General features: G+C 39.5%; 1 protein-coding gene across 1 annotated transcript in view; it reads right to left on the reverse strand.

Moving 5' to 3' along the window:
• The window catches only part of LOC124411232 (zinc finger E-box-binding homeobox 1), a 28261-nt gene extending 12864 nt beyond the window's left edge, over positions 1-15397 (reverse strand). The window contains exon 1 of the mRNA XM_046890229.1: positions 14363-15397. The gene's annotated coding sequence lies outside the window, so the exon portion shown is untranslated. The remainder of the gene's footprint in view (positions 1-14362) is intronic.
• Positions 15398-20707: the final 5310 nt, after the last annotated feature.

The raw sequence follows: 20707 nt of genomic DNA on the forward strand, positions 1-20707 counted from the left end.
AATGTTGAAAAATAAATTTGATCAAGAATCGTTATGTCGTTGCCGATTATTATAGCGAGGAAAAACAAGTCCGAGCAAGTAAGTCTCATGCATATAAATATACCGCATGTGTAATAAATCCTAGTAGATATCTTGATCAGAAATCGGTTCCTAGAAAAGACAGGGGTACCTGTTACAACCGATATAACAAATACAGGAGACGACGACATATCGTTTATCTCGTTTAATATACCTGTGCATGAGCACATGATACAGACAGATCGTAGATTGTAGGATAGATCGGTACGCGACCGGTAGGAAAATATGCATATAAGTAACGAGTGGCTGGCGGTAGCCCGTCTTAAATAATGACGGCCAGAGGTATTCAAGGCAGGCTCAACTCCTAATTGTGCACAAGGGAGCTGTGTGGGTTAGAATTCTTGGAAATCGGTATATTCGTTACAACTAATCACCTTCATTTCGGCAAGCGAACAGTGTACTAGACCTTATTCCACTCGAGAGTATATGAGTAACGAGCCGCCATCGACACGGAACGATCGGCAACCCGGCCTCTGCGCCATTAGGCAATCGTCAGATTAGGCTAGGCCCAGGATTTGAAATCGGACTTTCCGGTAAATTGCAGGAATGCCGGTTTTCAGCCTTTGCACGCAGTGTCTAGGTTAAAGTCGCGTTCAAATCGTTCACGGCAATTAGTGCGGGAACAATGAATCGAGTATAATATCAATTATGCATACCACTGTACGCAACGCATATATTTATCGGTGTATAACCGACCGATCGGCGCATTAAAGCTACGTCTAATAGGCATAGGCAGACCTCCTTTCAACGGGATTTACCTCTACCTATTGTCAGCGAGCTATTATGCCGGCTTGGTATTATCTACCTGAGCTGAGCTGAGCTGAGCTGAGCTGAGCTGATTGTGAGCCGTAATTCGCCTTTGCCTGTGCGCACTCTTTTCTTCCAAGTCACTCGCCTGTTTTCCTTACCATTTATTCTTTCATCTTCAGGGTTGCTGTGGAGCGATTTTTTACAATTACTCTTACGCTGTGGGTCTCCGATTTAGTTACGAAATTATTTTTTATTTGACATGCGGGATTCAAAGTGGTAAATGTAATATTGTGGAAGAAATCTTGCAGAGTCCGTTAATTTTGGAGAAAGCTTGAAATTTTTCAATCCTCGTTAGGCCAGTTGACCTGCGATTTGAGTGTCACGTTTTTGAGACTGGTTTTCAGAACTAATCGTTTTACTATATTTGACTTCTCTAATTTTTGATTTCTCAAATTATCTGGCAGCTAAATCATATTTTTATGACTATGCGATTTCGATTCTCAATTTATAAAAGAGTTCAAATACAAATTGATTGAAAGTTTCCAAAGTGAAGAAAAACGAGAAAACGGAAAATGGGATCGAGTCTAGATTTAAGACCCGAAAATCTTGAATGTACTGCTACAAATTCGGATCTTTGTAAAAAAATCGAAGAAAGCTTACCTAAATGTATACGAATTTGAATGCGAAGAGATCAGGTTATCGTCAAGCGGTTTCTTTTTCTGTTTCTTTCATCCGCCGATTACGGTCTCGATGAACACATAGACAGAGATTTAAATCGCAACACCATCAAGACGGGAAGTTAAAAACCGAGAAATCCAACTGCGTGCAAAGCCTGATGCAGGTATACATGTGTAAGAATACACCTATGCGCAAAGCCTCGCATGTTATCGTGCGCGAGTATAGAGTCAATTTCTCTGAAGAGAAATCTGTTTTGAGATATAAACGACGAAAAGGCCGAATCCACGTGCATGTATCTAGAAAATATGCTATACCCCAATGCAGCCGCCACGTGAATACGTGTAATATAAATACATGAACAGCGCATGAGTGTACATACGTATAATATGCACGAATCGAGACGGATAAAACCTCCAACGCATGACGTAATTAATTATTGTAAACGTATGGCCGAGTTTAACGCAGCTTCGGTGTCCGGAATAAATTTTCAATTAAAAATGTATCATGTAACCAAGGCGAAAATTCGATACAAATACATTAGACGTGTATACGCTATACGCAATTATGTCACTGGTTACATGTATTTTTATACATACATAAATATCAGTGCCCATGCAACGTAATCGGTGTTTTGAAATCGGCTTCCCAAAATTTTTGTTGAAAATTTGGAAAAATTTTAATTCAAATTTTTTACCCTAGAATGACTTAAAGTTGAATAAATTAGAACAGCACGCACCTAGCGGAAAGAATGTCGAAGCTCATTTGACGTTCAGAATTCAAGATTAAAGTACTGGCTTAAAAACCGTCCAACAATGAACTTCGATTTCTAAGATCGGTTTCGAAAAAAAAAAAACAGCGCAGTTTTTAATTTCTAATCGGAAATATGACGATTATTTGACACCGTGTATGAATATGCGCTTAAGTTAAATATATTGCGAAAGACTTTACGATCCAAGCACACCGGTAGTTTCTTTCGTGTGAGTTTATAAGCAAGTATGTATTTTTCTAATTATCTAGTCTGACGAGACGTGAGGTAGCCCTAGGTGAGTACACATGTGTATATAGATATACGAAATTGACAATAGCACCGCAGCGACAGTTTCGGATCGACGAAAATATCGCTTGTACCTAAGCTTGGTGTGTATGCTGTATCGGTGTGCGTAGAACCTGAAGCCTAGAGGCGTTTATTTTGCAATTCCCAGTAGAAATCTCAAGTTGAGTCAGTCAGTCCGTCGAGTTGTGACTGACCGATCGCTGCGCCCCGCTGCGGCTGAATTTTCGAGTGCCGATCGCGCGAATCGGAAGGACGAAGGAAGACGTGGAATTGAATTTTTCAATCAATTCGTTGTGAGATCGTTTTCTTTGACTCTACAATTCGATCCTACTCTTATGCCAGGACTTGAAATACTTCTGTGGCTAGATTAACATGGCGTTAAAACTGGATCGTTTTAGCTAAATAAAAACGCGAATATAAAGTGAGAAAAAACTACTTGCATGTAGTTCAACTTCTGTTCAGTTACGTTGAGTTATTACTGAGTGGCATATGCGATCTAAAATGACTTACAATTAGATACGACTCGGTTGGCGTGGTATATTTCTTGCCACCGGATGGCATCTTTCCATTTTTTTTTTTTTATCCCAATTCTCTTGCATCGATTTCAGGTGACCCAGTTCACGAGACGAATTAGTTCTCTGCTTCGTCCTCTATGCTTGCTCTCTCTTTTCATTGTGTAAAAACTTGGCAATAAATTAAAGATCCCATATCGCTGGTGCATTGGGTCCTCGTCGAGGCCACCGTGCAGCGAGTGCTTGGAATGACCAGGAACAGAGTCAGTCACGTATGTATAATAATCCTTGGGACAGTCCGCGGGCAGTCAATCATCCGGTCCACCTCCTTCGAAATATTGGAGGCTGGATAGTCCTTGCCATTCGCAGTTGATCGGTATGAGAACAAAAAAGCGTAGGAAAATAGAAGAGAAGAGTGTAAAAAGGGGGACAAAAATCCGGACCTTTTTTGCTCTAATACCGATCGGCTGCTGTCCGCCTCATCCGGTAAAAACAACTCCCTCAGTGTCAGTCGGACCACTCGAGTCCTCGACACTATCATTGTCACTCGGTGACCTCGCACATCCACCATGGCCACTCGCGCATTAGTCGCGGAAGAGCAAGACTCGCCCGGTCAATACTTGGACTAGATAAACAATTTACTGTGTATGCTAACGGAGATTTTTTCGCATCTGTATCTAACTGCCGATTTCTTTTCTTCTCTCTTTCTCTGTTTGAAGTATTTTATCACCATCAAAACGCTTCAAGCCACGGACGACTGTAGTTAACACTTCGATATAGGAGACAAAAATCAAATCAAATCCGGTTCCCGATTTCTGTTTTTTAACGATCTTGTCACTCTGCACGGTGGAAAAAATTATTCTACGTATTATATCCAACCCAAAGTACAGTCTAACAACTAATCTTGATTGTTTCAGAACTGTTTTATTTTCTGCTACAAAAAACTTTAAGCTGAATCATCAACAGTTACCGGTTTTCTTCTGTCCATTCGTAGTCTAAATCGGTCAAGAAAATTTCTGCTCGTCGTTACCAAGATAAAGATAAACCGTAATCAAAACTGTTCGATCGATCGGAAAAAAAGGAACTCTAATCGTGATCGGTTTCTTGATACCGATTTATCACTTCGATCGTTCGTAGATTATTTCACGTACGTCAGAGAAGACTGTTGACTGTATAAAAGACACTAAATAAAAGGAAACAAACATCATTACCGATTTTCTATCGATATATACTTTCAAACACAACAAAAGTACAAAGCTCAACTCGCGACCGGTTTTTCGATTCGATTCGATTCATCGTTTCGACGGTATAACGCATTTCGGAGAAAACTGTGGACTGTACGAAAATGAATTAGAAGTAAAACTAAACTTCAACAATTTTTTAATACCGATCTATATTTTTAACTCCAGAAAAGAAGTTAAAAAAAGAAAAAGTGTTTGCAGGGATTGGGTGTCCGAATAGTTGGACCTCGTTACATTTTGAAATCGCGTTACCAAGTTGGCAATCTATTACGTCTTCATAGTCGAGGAGCCTCGAGCCTAGGGAACCGATCGGATTGAATTGGTTGGCACGGCTGCTAGCTCGGCGACTCGAGTCGGGCTGAACAACGCGTTAAGGTATAACCTATTTACTTAATAACCGACAGAACGATACTAGGCACAGCTTAGGTCCGAATATTGCGCAAGGCGGCTAGTCCGCCTACATAGCCCCGAGCTGTCATGATTCTTGCATGGTCTTAAGTCTTAACGGGCGTTACGAGACGTTCGTACCTATAGATCCTGAGGTCCGTCGTATACCTCTACGTGTAATAATGTAATGTACCACGGGTGCCTGGGTGTATAAGTATACACATTACCTGTACACTTAGGGATGTACATAGTTGCCTAGTTTTGCCGCTATGTCTTCATACATATATTGCATACATATATATATAAATATATAAATATATAAATATATATACGTTCTGCTGTGTACACATAAATTCGATTGCGTTATTAAGCAGTTGAATCCAGTTTTACCTGTATAATTTATACATACAATATACACGTATAAAAGAAAAAAAGTTGAGCTATATTTATATATATATATGTACATATGTGTATTTAATATATACGCTGCACGTAGTTTGTATACATGTGTATGGGTGCAGTTGCCATTATAGGTAAATTATTTTACCGGCACGCAAGTTGAACCGATTTTTTTTCTGATACCGTTGTGATCAATTGTGAAAAATATTTGTTACAAAGTTTAGTTTTAGAACTGTTAGTTACGGTGAAAATTAATTTTTAAACTTATTGAAAATCCATTAGTGCATGCCACTTAGTACAGTTCTGCAGTTAGAAACCAGATCTATGGTGATAAAATAACTGGGAAACAGTTTGGAAAATTGTTCTCAAATCTATTAAAGAACTCTTGTATAAACATTGTCCGAAAGATCGCTGAGAAATCGCTTCTGAAATTTTTGGAAAATCGGTGAAAAAAACAAAAGAAAACAAACTCAAAAGTATCGTTTTTAAAGTCGGAAAATTGTTATATGAATCGCATAAGTAATGATAATTCATGAACACGATATCGGAATAATTCAGTAATTAATTGTAAGCGTGATGTCGGTACGAATGAAAAATTAAAGAAAACTAATCGTTATTAAAAGACATTTAAGGAAAATAGTTCGAAGGACAAATATCGTCGTTATCGAATCATGGTTCCTTGTCTTCTTTTTTGACATCATAAATGCTTAGTTAATCACGACTAATATCAGCCACTCGAGTCTTTTTCTGTTTCTTCTGGCGTAGTATGAAACTGGATCGTTTTATATCCTTTTTTTATTTGGTACAAAATTGTAGACCGTAGCCATTAACGCCTCTCGATGGTTCTCGCGCTTCTTTACGTGCCAAGACATTGTGTATGTGCATGCGCACATATGCCTACACACACACACACACACACACACACACACACACACACACACACACACACACACACACACACACACACACACATACATATATATTGGCAGTGACATCATCACAAGATGTCTTTGGACGTTATATTGGCAGGCATTTATACTTATACCTGTACATATAGTTAGTGTATTGCATATACAAGTAATGCCTACAGGTATACGTATATATGTGTATCTATACATATATGCAAACTATGCAGGATGACTTTACACATAACCATATGGTTATTATGCCTCGTTCTGCAGGCATGGAGTAGCTCTTTTGCAATCAATTGTATATCTGGAATTCGTCTTCCCTTTCTTCTTTCCATCTATTTTTTTTTCTTTACTTTTTTGGTACACCTTTAAACATAACATAATAATCTGCACTTATGTTTATTGAAAATCCGTATAAATATGTGTATTATTTATCTATATTGTATGTACTTCTATGTGTATGTTGTGATATACACTGTGGGAGAAAAATTTTGAACGCAAGGGTAAAAAATTTACATCCAGTTATAAAAAAGTCTCTTAAATGAGACTCAAATTCGCGTATACATTGTACGCAGTTATAATCTGTGAATATGTTTCTGTAAAATATGATTAATCGGCGCAGCGGTAAAGAAGAGGAATAAAAGAGGAAAAAAAAAAAAAAAACTAAAAGAACAATTAACGCTTGTGTAACTTGAAACATCTGTGTGAAAACCAAATTCCTTTTATACGTGACTCGAAGACAGACAGAAGGAGAGAGAAATGTAATCGAAAAAGCAAGAAAAAAATCGAAAGACCAGCGTGCTGGGTAAGTATGTTGAATAGCAGCTTGCGTTTTTTTGTTGTTTTTTTTTCATATACGGCACATCCTTTTCATAGTTCATAACACACAAAAGTCTCCGCACTGTCATCAACCATAATAAAAATGCAAAAACAGACCTGAAAAAAAAAATCCTTTCATTCTCTTTGCTTGCAAGATTCAAAGTAAGCATGTATGAGTAATTTTACCGCGTGAAAAAAGCTTCTGCGCAAAAATATTTAAACTATATATAAAAATATTTTAACAATATTTGCAAGAATTAAAAATTTAGTTCAACCTGATGAACAATGAAATAAAAAAAAAGTCTATTGATCACCACTGAGCGATCACAAATTTGATTGAAATGCAAAAGAGAAAAGACTGGTATTGAATAGTCCCGATGCATTTCTCAACTAACCTAACCTAACCTAACCTGTTTGATATTTTAGTTTATACAGAGTTATTTTTCAGTAGGTTGGCAACATTTTTATTTCCCGAAGTGCACGCGACGTGTGGAATCTTGATACGTTAAAGCGTTTTCAAGATATTCTACAGATTGATGTAACTATGCATAGTTTTCACAGACTTCTATGGGCTCCAATAATAAACACGCGTGTTGCTTTGATGTATAAAATCCATTCTACGCGTACAGTCTGTACAATACACCAGCACTACTTGATTTTCAAGTTTTCGAGGCCAAGCTTGGCTCCCGGCTCACGCACAGCTACCCCAATGCCCTAAGGGCTTTTTATGCGCGCTGCTTCAGGCTCGGTAAGCCTTCGTAATTCTTCGATCGCAACGCCGCGCTGCCAAGGCTTCCGTAGACCCGAAACCACGCGCATGCGTGTCAAAATATATATATACATGTTTATGCTGTATCGGTGATTTGCAATTTTTCAATAATACACACCAGTGTTTCTATTTTCATTTTCCTGCTATTCACAAATCTACTCAGTATTTCAACTATTCCTTTGTTTTTTTTTGTTTTTTTTATGTCATTCTTGGTATTCGTTGATTTATATCCCGCTTGTTGTTGTTGTTGTTATTATTATTATTAATTTGCACGGTGAGCACTGAACCCTGACTCGGCGCGTACATACCTGCGTTTTATATAGGCACTTGTATGTATAACCTGCCGATCTTGGCGAGCATGGTCATTTGATATCCGCGCCGAAGTTTGAACGCGCATCTCAAATTCCCTTTACAGAAAGTAGAGACACGTCTATATACATATATATATTCACACACACACATATACATACGCGTTCATAGTGGGGTTGGGTCAGTTGCTGGCTGTGAGAAGTTTGAGATATAAGAAGGCGCTACATGATAACCGGAGAAAAGAAAGAGTTTGTACTTCCTATATGTAGGAATTATATATTTACGTAAGCATCTACATTAGTATAGTTAATGTAACAAGGTGAGGAGACGATTTGACGGAAAATTTTTTTAGAAAATATTGACGAAAAAAAAACGTGAAGTTAAAATGTAAAAATCGAGATAATCATAACGCGAGAAGAGAGCCGAAGAAACGAGATAAAAAGTTGAACCAAACACCGAAAAATAAGAATAATTAAACCTAAAAAGTACACATGTATGTATCGAAGCAGGTGGAGATGACCGTTCGTGTCGATCGTTTTATACCTGGGCTGCAACCTAAATACCACGGGTGGGTTTCCGTATATCCGTAATTTGACATACTTGTTCGACAGCTTCGTAAAGTCAACGCTGTGTTAATCCAAGATACGGACGCCAGTTAAGAAGAAATAAGAAAAAGAAGAAGAAGAAGAAGAAGAAGAAGAAGAAGAAGAAGAAGAAGAAGAAGAAGAAGAAGAAGAAGAAGAAGAGGTGGAGGAGGAGGAGGAAACGGATGAGGAAAAGGAAGAACAAAAAACGAAGAACAAGAAGCAAAATGTCTTGCTTCACCGTCGAAGGCTCTTCCAATATAAAGAGAAACGAAGGAGATTACGAAACATGATCGATCGGTTGAGGACGCGTCGATAACGTCGGGTATCAGCGTTACCGACGAAGGACGGTAAGGCAGAACGATACCGACAAATCTGCGACGATCCGTATTTCTGGCGTTATGGGCGTGTATTTTGAGATGCGTGAGGATCGATGTTCGTGTTTACGGCCAGCAGACTGGGTCAGGACACTCACAATCAGCCCTTGGTTCAGCCATCCACAGTTCGCGGTGTGAGTGACGTGCGGCAGACACTCGAGTCGTTGCTGCTGGGTTGCGCTGTTCCTAGATCGTCTAACTAATCATGCGCTAGCTGGCTGGCCGGCTAGGCTTGTTGAAAATCCCTCTAGGATTTCTCTCGGCGTTACTCTTGCTGCCGGGCATCAACGTCAGACCTGTTTTGCCACGGTGTGATATAAATATATGTATGTATGTACATGTATGCATGTATGTACATCTACGTACGTACATAATGGCTATACGTATGTTCATACCTGTATGTAATAAATACTTACATACAAACGTGCAGCTAGACCGCGTCTTTAGTTTATTGTTAGGGATATTACTATTTATCGCTGAATTGAGTACATTTGAACATCGGATACTGATTTCACGAATATTCCGGTACTTGAACTAGTTGCACGAAATTCTTTTGGATCAATCGCATCGAGACTAGTCAGGCAGGAAGTTAAGCGTCGACTTAGAAAAAGTTTTACTGTTATGTGGAATGGATATAGTTATTCCAAAATACCAGTCTTCTACTAGACGCATCATAGCTGATGAACATAGTGATTTTGTGAAAAATGTGTGATTCTGCTTTAGTATTTTTGGTGTGAACAGCAGTTTTGATTCGTCACTTTGTTTTAAATAGTAGCAACAGTTGTTTCACTGTAATCGTTGAAAAACGACTTCAGGGAATAGAGTTGAAATTATTTAGTACTCGAAATTAGTTTTTAGAACGTAGTATACCGATTATAATTATGAAAAAGTAGTTTTTATATTTTAAACCTTGAGAATTAGTCGTTGGAAGATGTTTTAGCGACTATGTCTGACAAAATTCAAATAACTTACGTTTGAAATATTTAAGGATGTTGTAGTTTCTTGAACTAATCGTTTAAGTACTAGTCGATGTATCGAGTAGCATCTAAAATATGGCCTCTGAAATGGAAATGATAGTTGATAAATGGTAAGTATAACGGTCTTGCAGTTGCTATTTTCTTGTCTCGGCTTCTATTCCTAGACTGCGAGCAATTTGTTTTCGGTCCTATAAAAGCTTCGGTTGGCTATTTCGCTGTAAAATATAGGGAAACTAGATATAGATCCCGAGGTAACTATAAGCGTTTGTCCATCTCTCCTCGCCTCAGTTTCCGTAAATAGGGATAAAATCGTTGTGAAGAATCGTATCCACGGTCTGGATCGTAAAACGCAGTAACGTAAAGAATAATAGGAATAATAAATTGCGGAAAAAAAGTTGCAGGGAAGGGGGGAGAGGAAAGAGACAAGACAAATTGTTCCGTACATACATGAATATATATATATATATATATATATATATATATATATATATATACATTATATATATATATATATATATATATAGGATCACAATATAACGTTACGCCCAGGTGTACGAGTACCGAACCATGGATTGTACCGACCATTTTCCTCGCCAGGATAATAATCCGCATAAAACAATATACGCCAGAACGCACACTATGCGGTATTATAATTGTACTGTGAACATCTTGTGTGCAATACTTATTGTTAAACTAGCTGCGCTATAAAACGTCCCGCCTATCGAGCAACCTCGAATAAATATTTGTTTTCAGGACGTGGCATCGCCTGCGTAATGTATTTTTGCCGGGATTTTCCTAATGTATGCTAAATATACTCTCAACCACTTGTAAGACGCAAATGCGTGTGACACTCACAACACACACACACACATACATATACAAATATATATGTATATATAATATATCCTGTATGTGTATATACGAGTTGGTGGCTCGCCGGGAATAGAAAATAGCAGGAAGTTGGTTGGTTGGTTTGTTGGTTGGTTGGTTGGTTGGTCGGCGCAGGTTGGTTTGGTTCAGCCGACGGATCCCGGCCAAAACAAAAGAAAGCTCCGAAATGAGAAAGATATGCATCTTTATACGTATGTGTACGTATGTTTTCGTGTCTACATACGTATGCATAAGGCGTGGGAGAGACACACTCGGTGTATGTATAATACTATTGTACTGATATGAATATCTATGTATATGTATATATCGTGTGTGTGATTATATCATTTATCCCAACGGAACAGCCTCGCTTTGTAAATGAGGTTTGTATTATACGCTGTATACGTAAATTTGGATTATACATACGGAACTACTTATCTCAATTAAGAATATTGCACCTTGGAGTCGGGAAGACCTGCAAGCAGTTTCCTTTACGCACAATCACGGAATTTTTATTCCCCTTTTAATGAAGATGATTAAAATTCATAAAGAAGAAAGGAAATGAAGTAACCTCAAAAGCAATAACACTGCGGAGAGAAGTTTGGGTAATGTGTAACGAAGGATCGATTTTGAGAGACAGAGAATGGGATAAAAACGCAAAACAGTATCTTTCATACTTAGGAATTATTAAAAAGTGCTGGATAGACTTCAGTAACATCCAAGAAAGAATGAATTTCCGATGAGAAGCAAAGTGAAATCAAACGAAGGCTTCTACACAGTGAATGATGAATTCCTACCTGTTTAAAAAATAACAGAAATTTGAAAGAAAATTTATAACTTACAGACAGACAGAAACAGATACCGTAACTTGACAGTATGGCTGATAAATAGTTGTGAATTAGAAGCTGCTAAAATAAATTGAAAATGCGTCATTCTCTACAAATACTTAGCAAACTATGTGGCCATGCCATTCCAAAAAACTTAGCGACACAATCATAACTATATCTACTAATCAAAGAGTTATGATATCAATCAGAAGATAAAAGTGATTTACAGTGACGATTATCAGTAAACAAAAATTTATCGAAAACAGACGAATCTATGCATTCGAAGCTTGATTGCAAAAGTCATAATTGACAGAAAGTGAATAGAGAAATTTTTTAACAACCAAACATAAGTTACATAGCTGTAATAAAAAGTGGTTGCTAATGAAAATTAAGAAATTACAAGAAGAAGAGGACACCGTGGGTATAATAAAGGGAAAGAATTGAGTATCCAACTAATTACAAGATGAATACCGGGTACAGTATCGCTCGAGGATCGAGTTGAGCAGCAAGTCCGGCTGTCTAGTCGTAGTCAGTTGCCATCTTTTTCCGTTTTCGCAACAGCTCTCCGCGTATATAACGCTCGTATACCGACGATTATATATTTATGCGTATGTACCTAATTACGTGAATGTATCTATACATAGTTATCGGGCTGCATCTAGAAGTTGTAACGTATAGACCATTCGTCCGTGTCTGCGCAGCACAGTTTTATGCTAGACGAGACGCACACTTGCTGGCATTTAGTCGTGTGTGGGTCGCTGACGGTGGGACAGGTTCTCTCGTGTGGCCAGATGCAAGATACTCTGACATTTGCCGGGTCGGATCCAGCAGCCACTCAGCTCAACAAGAAGCTGGGACTCGAAGAACCTGGCGAACCGAACGAAACGCCGCTTCCCCAACACCGACTATCCGAAAGCAATAAATGGCAGAAAACAAGAGACTAGCAGTATAGATTGGGCGATTAGTGATCATAGAAGATAGGCAAGAGCTGAACTGCAAACTTGAATCGTGTGAAAGATAATTCAAATTTTGTATCTGCTAAAAGACCGTCGAATTAACGGAATTGTTGGGATCAGTTTCAACTACAACGGAGAGAAACAGAAAAGTAACGACTGTATCAAAATACGCAACGTATCACGTATCCTGTAACTACCAATCTGCGATATGCATGTGTAGCGTGCGAATGACGAACGAAGCGAACGCGTTGTTCGAGGTGCGTGACCGACCTCGAACGACTCTCTGCAGTATGGATAGGATAGGATAGAATAGTGCAGAAAGACACACACGACGTTAATTAACGTACTACATCGCCTTCGATAGTCCAGCGTCATCGTGGTCGTCGTCTTATTACACATGTGAACACAAATAACACCCGGTTTGTCAGAATTGCACTTTCACCGCGTTCGCAATTAGCCGATATACGTGTTTATGCGATGCTCTGCCACTAGCTGACGGATCTTTCTTTTTAACCAATCAAATTTTTAACACTCCGATCAGATTCCTTGTAAAAATCCAAGGCAGAAGTTCCTTTGCCAAAACTTCGGGGGACCCCCGGTTATCGAGTTACACAACTTTTGGCGTGGACCAATCACAGGACTGCCCGGAACAGCAGACTACACCGTATGACTGTTCTGATTGGGCAATTTTCAAACCTTTGTAACTCGAAAACGGTGCCACCCTCGAATCTCGAGCAAAGAGACTTTCGTCTCAGTCTTTTGCCAGGAATCTACCCTCTGGGTGCGACACGCAAATACTTCAATCACAGCTATCCGGGAGCGTGAATGAATTGCAATAATACCATGTAAAGCACAGAACAACCAGGCATTTTGCTTCTCTTTCTTCTTTCCCTCTCTAGTTTCGTACAGGTGTGATCTACATATGGGGTATTTCGGTACACGTTTACAGGCTGGAGTTAAGAAAATTCCTGATATGTAAATTAGTCCGTGCAACAAGTTGCACACATATGTGTTCAAACATGTGTACGCAGACCTAAGTAGGGTGCCTATGATTTTGTTATTAATTACCGCTGCACAGTTGAAGTGTGTCTATGGACTCCTGGACACAAGGAATTTGAGCCAATTATATTTATGCCCCTTGCACGCGAGTCGTTGCCCGCCAGCCCAGTGTTGGACCATTTTCCCATACGTTTCTATAAATGCGTTATACACGCATGCGGCAGAACTTCGTTATTTTAATTTAATTAGAAGAAAACAAAATTACGAAATTTTGGGGGAAAAAAATGAAAACGACAGATACGGCTGAAATTTTGAGTTATTCGAAACTGGTTCGTGGAATTAGTAACGATTAATTTAAAAATCTGTTCATTGTGGAGGTTAAAACTTACAATTTACTTATTGCTTGAGGATGTCCGTGAGTCCGGAAATCCTTAACATTATTGACCAAATGAATCATTGTCTCAGAGACAATTATGTTGCTGCTAAGTAGACGCAAAGCGGTTCTTTCACACTGTCGCCACTTAGATTTCAATCGCAATAGTATTTTTTTTTTGTCTGGCGAATTTCAAATCTGGCCAGAGTGATGATAGGTTCTCGTAGATTGGTATACTAACAAATTACAAGTTAACCAGTAAAAAATGATGTAGTTTGGTAAGGAAGACGACTTTCGTCGCCGAAGGCGTCTTTAAGAGTGAAAATCGTAGGGTAATTCTGGAACCGGATGTCATTGGGAATACCTTGCTCACGTACATTCTGTTTGTCCGGTAATTCACCTGTGCACGCAGTGTCTGTCTAAGTTATTCGGTGTATAAAATGAACCAATAATTTACCACGATGTGGAATATGGGTTAAGGGGTAAACCAACCTTAAAAACCGGTTGATGATATCAGAACCATCAGCGCCGAGTGTGGGAGAGAGAGAGAGAGAGAGAGAGAAGACGACGAGGCAGAGAAGTAGGGGGCGTTGCTGTGGCGTTGAAGCAACGCGGTGCTGAGAAGAGTCGAAGAAGTCGAAGCCGGCTGGCGTCCGTTCCGATGTTAAAACACAGTTCCACGGTTTCTCGCACTTCGATTCGTCCTGCAGGATGTCGTCTTCAGGATAGCAGAGAGAACCTTTGATTCTAAGACACAAACTGCTGTCCGATCAGCAGACACCAGAAACGTCCGCGCAGATCAGAAGGCTGGAAGTGTGTCCAGCTGGTAATCCGAACGATGACAGTAACGAGCCACCATTTCCAAGGAACATAGCAAATCTGCGATGAAAAGGCTGGAGGAAACACGCGGTGTACTTTATTGTCTTGAAGCGTGAAACTTGCGAAGAAGTAAAAAGGAGAATCTGAATAGAAGAACTGAAAACGAACGATTAGGTTCGGCTATAAATCACGATCATCCCGATCGACGCTTTCAATTACGTCCCCTCGTATATTCGAATCTCGGTGCGAACGAGAAGAGGTACCAAACACTTTCCACATGACTGCTCTCTGCAGCTCGGACACCGATTTCTTACTTTATCGATGATATCTTTTTTTTCACACTCTCAACGATTATAACCGATTATTTTCATCACCGCACTCGATTTACTGCGCTCGACGAAACCGGTAGTTCACAGTCCGCAGAAAAACGTCACTGTATGGTGTTCGATGGTAACCGCGATGGTTGATTTTTATTATTTTTATGCGATACCGAGTACTTTGAGTACCCAGCAATTATTCGATCGGTGAAATATCCTGGTCGGTAAAAACCGGTGTCTTTTACAGATTATTAAATTGTTATTATAAATACTTATACAAAGCAGTCAATATTCTCGTCGAGCTGCTTTAATTCGGCAATTAACTTTCTGATCAATCACACAGTACACACTTGAAGCTAGTGACGATTCATCGGATGTATAATAATAACATCATAATATGCTCACGAATTCATAACAACACCTGTATATTATACAAAATCACAAAAGAAAATAGAAAAAACTGACGCACGTATAATAATATTTGAATGACGAAAAACGCACATCACGAGACACTGAAAACAGACGAAGGGGGTTGCTTCCGGCACAGAACTAACTGTACGGGGTTTTCGGAGCGATTAAAATTTCAGCGACAACCACTTGGGTCCGGGTCCGCGTCGGAGGCCGTCGGCCACGAGAGTGCCAGCCGGTCGGGGGCCTCATCGAAGACAAAGTTGACTCCGCTAACCGACGACCGTTGCTCGGCGAACGCGAGAGTGTGGAGGTGCGTGAGGCCCTCGACGACGGACCGAAGTGTACCGCCGCCTATACTCCACTCGCGATAACTTTTAACGGGGGCCTCACCGCCTGCCCGAGACGAGGACTGTACCTACCATCGTTTTCTGTGCAAGGTAGGTTCCTGAGCTGGTGGTTAGGTAGGTAGGTTGGTATTTCGCCTCAGGGCGCCTCCGAAGCGTAGCGGTACTTCTTTCGGCCCCACCGCTGACATGACGCCTTTTACCACCACCACGGTGCTTCCCCCTCTCGCCCCCTTCCCGCCGCTGCCCGCCTTCACAACTCCCTCTGAACAGCGCCATGCTGTACACCGAGAGTATCGCTGACCCCACCATGCGGCCTTCGCTTCGTCTTCCTGTTGTCGCTACTTTTCATCCCTCAGGATCGGTTTGCCGTCCTGAACGACATGTGCTCTCGTCACTCGTTGTCACGCGAAGTCGGAGAAAAATATCTTGTATGTAGGGTTGGTGGGGTGAAAAAAAAATTGCACTTCTTGATAGGAGTTTGATTTTTTACACCGTGTAGCTTGAGGAGTTTCTTAATGGGGTAATTCTCAAATTTTGTCGCGCCCGAGGCATGAGATATTTATAAGTAAATTTCGAAAAAAACGTTACCGGAACCCCAGATATCTATTTTAATTTCGAATTCTGCCATATAACCTTAAATTTTTCAACTTTAACAAACTGTCTGGAATTTTTATCGAATACCTGAGACTATAAGTGAGAGATTCACCAAATCTCGGTTTTTACACATCGCATCGATAGAAAAAAAACGTTGACAGTCAATGTCGGCAATTCTGTATTATTCAAATGGGAGGATTCGAAGGCTTTCGGGTAGAACTCAAAAATGAGATGGGAATTTGGGGTTTCGACAACACTTTTCGAAAATTTATTACGTGATATTTCGGACTATGGAAGTAACAAAGTTCGATGATGACTATATTTGGTGCCACCTTATTACACGTACATTCGTTTGAAACCTATGCTTGAACAACAAAAACAATCTTGCACATGTACAATTTTTTAATCGGAAAATTATTGAAAGTAACCTGACGAGAGCTGAAACCCATGTTCAATTCACTCTACAAATTACGTGACGTCAATATTCCATATTTCAGCGAGACAAGTTGTCAAAATACTCGAATTATGTGTACTGGATAGTGACGTCCTAAAAATACCGCGCAAAAGAGACCTTGTCGAATAGTAATAATGTGGGGTATATATATATATATATACCTATTAATAAACTATGTTATCGTTTGAAAAGTCAAAAAGATTTTTTTTTCTTCGGCAATAAAATTTTATGCCGAATAATTACATCATAGACAGCCTTGTTTTCTTTTCTTTTTTTTAACCTAAATTACAGGGTTCGTAGTGATAATTGCTTCCCAGTTATCTTGAGGTTACATTCACGAACATTCTTCCGTGTTGTCAAATGCCAAAATTGCTGCTGCTTTGACCGTAAGAAAAGTATCCTGTCCATATAAGTTCACGCTGTGTGATTCCAACAGATGAGTTTTTCCGCGTTCTATAGGTGTTCAATGACCTTGATTAGTGGTTTGGTTTATCTGAAAGGTGAAATTTCTCTTAGCCTCATATCGTCAACTCGAACTAAACTCGAGAAACATTTTTAACACATGCTTCTCTCCAAGTGATACGGTTCTACTTAAAAAGCTTTTCACGATTAGCTAATTGATTCGAAAACAATCGAAAATTTGGATTTCTATTTAACTGAACAGTCATTAAAAGTTTTTTTCATTCTTCTGCTCCTCACCAATTAGCTCGGGGAAAACTAAAGGATTTAAGTCAACTGATTAGATTTTTCATCTTTTCCCGCCTTTTTTATTCTGATTCCTGGCGCGCTTTTGAAGACGGTTCCTCATCGCAGGTATGTATATATAGATATATAGCAAAAACTATATATCTATAGAAAAAACGAGATGTGGATGACGCCATGATTATGATACAGTGTTCACGGTCATCCGTAACCGACCGTCGATTCGTCGATCGAATATTTGGGACTTTAAGATTTTTTGGGAAGCTTCCGTTGAACGCACAAATGTTTTTTTGCATTTTTTACTACTCTTCTTCTTGTTCAGTGTTCATAACTAACTGTCAGACTAATTTCAATCGGTCGAAAATCCGTTACGTCTCGCGTCTAACTCAAGTGTCATTCTTTGTTTTCTATAGAGACCGAAGAACGGTGCACGAAGATGCAAGAAGTATATAATAAAGATTCGTCATCAAGATATTCCAAAGAAAACTAAGACCCCATTAATTTTCTTTTTTCTTTTAACTTTTCACTTAACAATAAGATCCAAATTTTTAATTATGAGTATAATACGAAATAAATTTAAAAAAATAAAAAAATGGAAAACATGCATGTTCGAATTTCCCAGGCGGATACTTTGAGAGATGGAAATTACCATGAAAGGGAAGGAAAACATCGCTGAAGATAAACTTATACTTACACACCGTATTAACGTGAGTTTGGTTCTCGCCCATTCTGTCCATTATACTGCATGATGTTTGTTTTTCAATTCGCTGCAAGTAATCAAAACTTCATTTAACATCTTTTCACCTTCCTGCTTAGATCATTTAGAGAAGATGCGAGGTTACAATGATCTCGCCGGAAGTGAAAATTAGACTTTTGATCAGACCTGGACGTTTCGAGGACTGCGTCAGTTTTCCGTCAATGACTTCAATGACTTTCATCCCAAACGATAATTATTTTTCACTTGTAACGAATCAAATCTTAAAAAAGGACATCTTTTGGTCCGAACTTATTTGGAAAACTGATGCCGATGGACTGATTCAAACGAAACCTGATCCTTCGGTTCAGCTTTATTCGACTCAGAAGCAGTCAGGTTTTGAGAAAAATTCATTCATCAATCTCTCAGTTTTTTGTTCTAATAAAAATCACCCCATGAAAAATTCCCGTTTTCGCAAACAACAGAAATTTTTCGGATGAGTCGAATTTCAGCCCAGTCGAAACAGCAAGTCGAGAACAGATAAACTAGTTGAATTTCAAAGTAATAAGATTCAGGCAAAGAATTGAAGAAAATCCGAACCCTCTATTACAAAATTCTCATTGTAGCAAAAAAAAAAACCAAAAGACAAGCAAAAATGGAAAGTTCTAGGCGGGATAAAAACTTCAGTCCACTCCTAACGATAACCCGAAAACAAATATGCTTCAGCATCTTCCAAGCAATCAAATCCCGAAAAAACCGTTCCAAAAATCTGCAGTTTTCTTACGTGCCCAAAATATGTGCAAAAAACGAAGATATCCATAACAGCTAAAATTTCAGGCAAGTCAGGATTGCTTCCGGCAGTATCGGAGCAGAAGTTCATACCTATACAAACGCAAAAAAAAATCAAAGAGTGAGAAATCAGAAAAAATCGGCGCGGCAATCGTTTTTCCGAAACCTCACCGCACGCATTACCCGAACCTCCGAATCGTGGTGGAAGCTGCTCGACTCCGAAAGTGAGGTGAAGCCGACGGAGGTGAAGGAGAGATGCAGATGACTGTGTAGGCGCGATGATCGGGGGCTGAGAGCCAGTGGCGCGGGTATCCCCCCCCCCCTACTCTACCCTTTCCCCTCCCCCCCCTCTTTCACTCTCTGGTGCGTCGGCTGCTGCAGGGGTATGCCGCTGTCTGCCGGCCAATCGGGATGCGAGACCTACATTCGCCCCTTCCACAAGGCCTTCCGCTCGAAGCGGCGGGCCCAACACGCCGGTTCCACCAGAGTTCCGGTCCCGTTATACCAACGCCAATACCCCCGCCTTAAGAACTTTTTACGAACAAACCCAGCTCGCCTCTACCTACGTGATCCTCGCTTCACGTCTTATTCCCGGCCATCCGTTCTTCTAGGTTTCTTACATACTTGCATGCGCATATTTTTATTATGTTCATCTAGCGCGAGCGCGCCTTCGGGCACATAGGAACATGCATATATATGCATATTATATGTATGTATATCACACCTTTTATTAGAACACATCGTCCTCGGGATCTTCTTTTTTTTTATTTTCTTTTTTTCTTGTTCCAGTTTCCGGTATTTTTTTTATTCCTCGTACCTATACCGATGAAATTCATCCGTTGTTGACAAAAAATTTGTCACATCTTTGTTGTTCTTGTCATTTTTGTCTACTCTTGTGTAGAACACATTCGTTCCTTATCTTCTGGTGCATAATCATACACTTATACGTGTACTGTTTTCTTTTTTCATTAATTTCGATTCTCTTTTAGTTTGTTCGTACTACGCTGAATAATGATTCATTTTTTTCTCTCATCGTCATTATTATTGTTTCTGTTTTATTATTATGGTAATTTTTTTTCGTCATTCTTGCTTTGCTCTTATTCGACTAAACCTCTTCACTTTTTAGTGCTAGGCTGTTTCTTCATGCTTGGCTGACTCCTTGACTCGCCGCTGCCGCTGCTGCTGCTGCTGTTGCTGCCTTTGCTCGAGTTGAGTTTAGTTAAGTTGAGTTGAGCCTGAATCTTTACTACCTGCAGTACCCACCTCTTTACTTCTACACTTTATACCGCAGGATATGTATATAATACTTATATATATACACACACACACACATGTATACACCTACATTTACTCACACACCTAAACAACTTTGCTCGCAATTAGCTTCTAGACCTCGAGACTCTGATCAAGACTCTTAAGTGTCTGTTTCTATATTCTGTTTTTATCCATGCAATTCTAATCTTTTTTCAACCAGTGTTGTAAAATATTCAATCCTGAATACTTGGTCGAATTCTCGTTTCTTTGTCAACTTTTGTTCATACAGAGGGGAAACGTTTCGTCTCGATAATCAGTCAAGATATCCTTAATCAACACGAGACAACTATATCATTTTAATCGGACAAAAGTTATGTACGGTAACATACGGTATGTTTACGATCACACTTAAGTATCAGAATTGCAGCGGTACTTGTAGAATCTTCTCAAAGCGCA

Source organism: Diprion similis, chromosome 10 (genome assembly GCF_021155765.1).
Source record: "Diprion similis isolate iyDipSimi1 chromosome 10, iyDipSimi1.1, whole genome shotgun sequence".
In the NCBI taxonomy this organism is placed as follows: domain Eukaryota; kingdom Metazoa; phylum Arthropoda; class Insecta; order Hymenoptera; family Diprionidae; genus Diprion; species Diprion similis.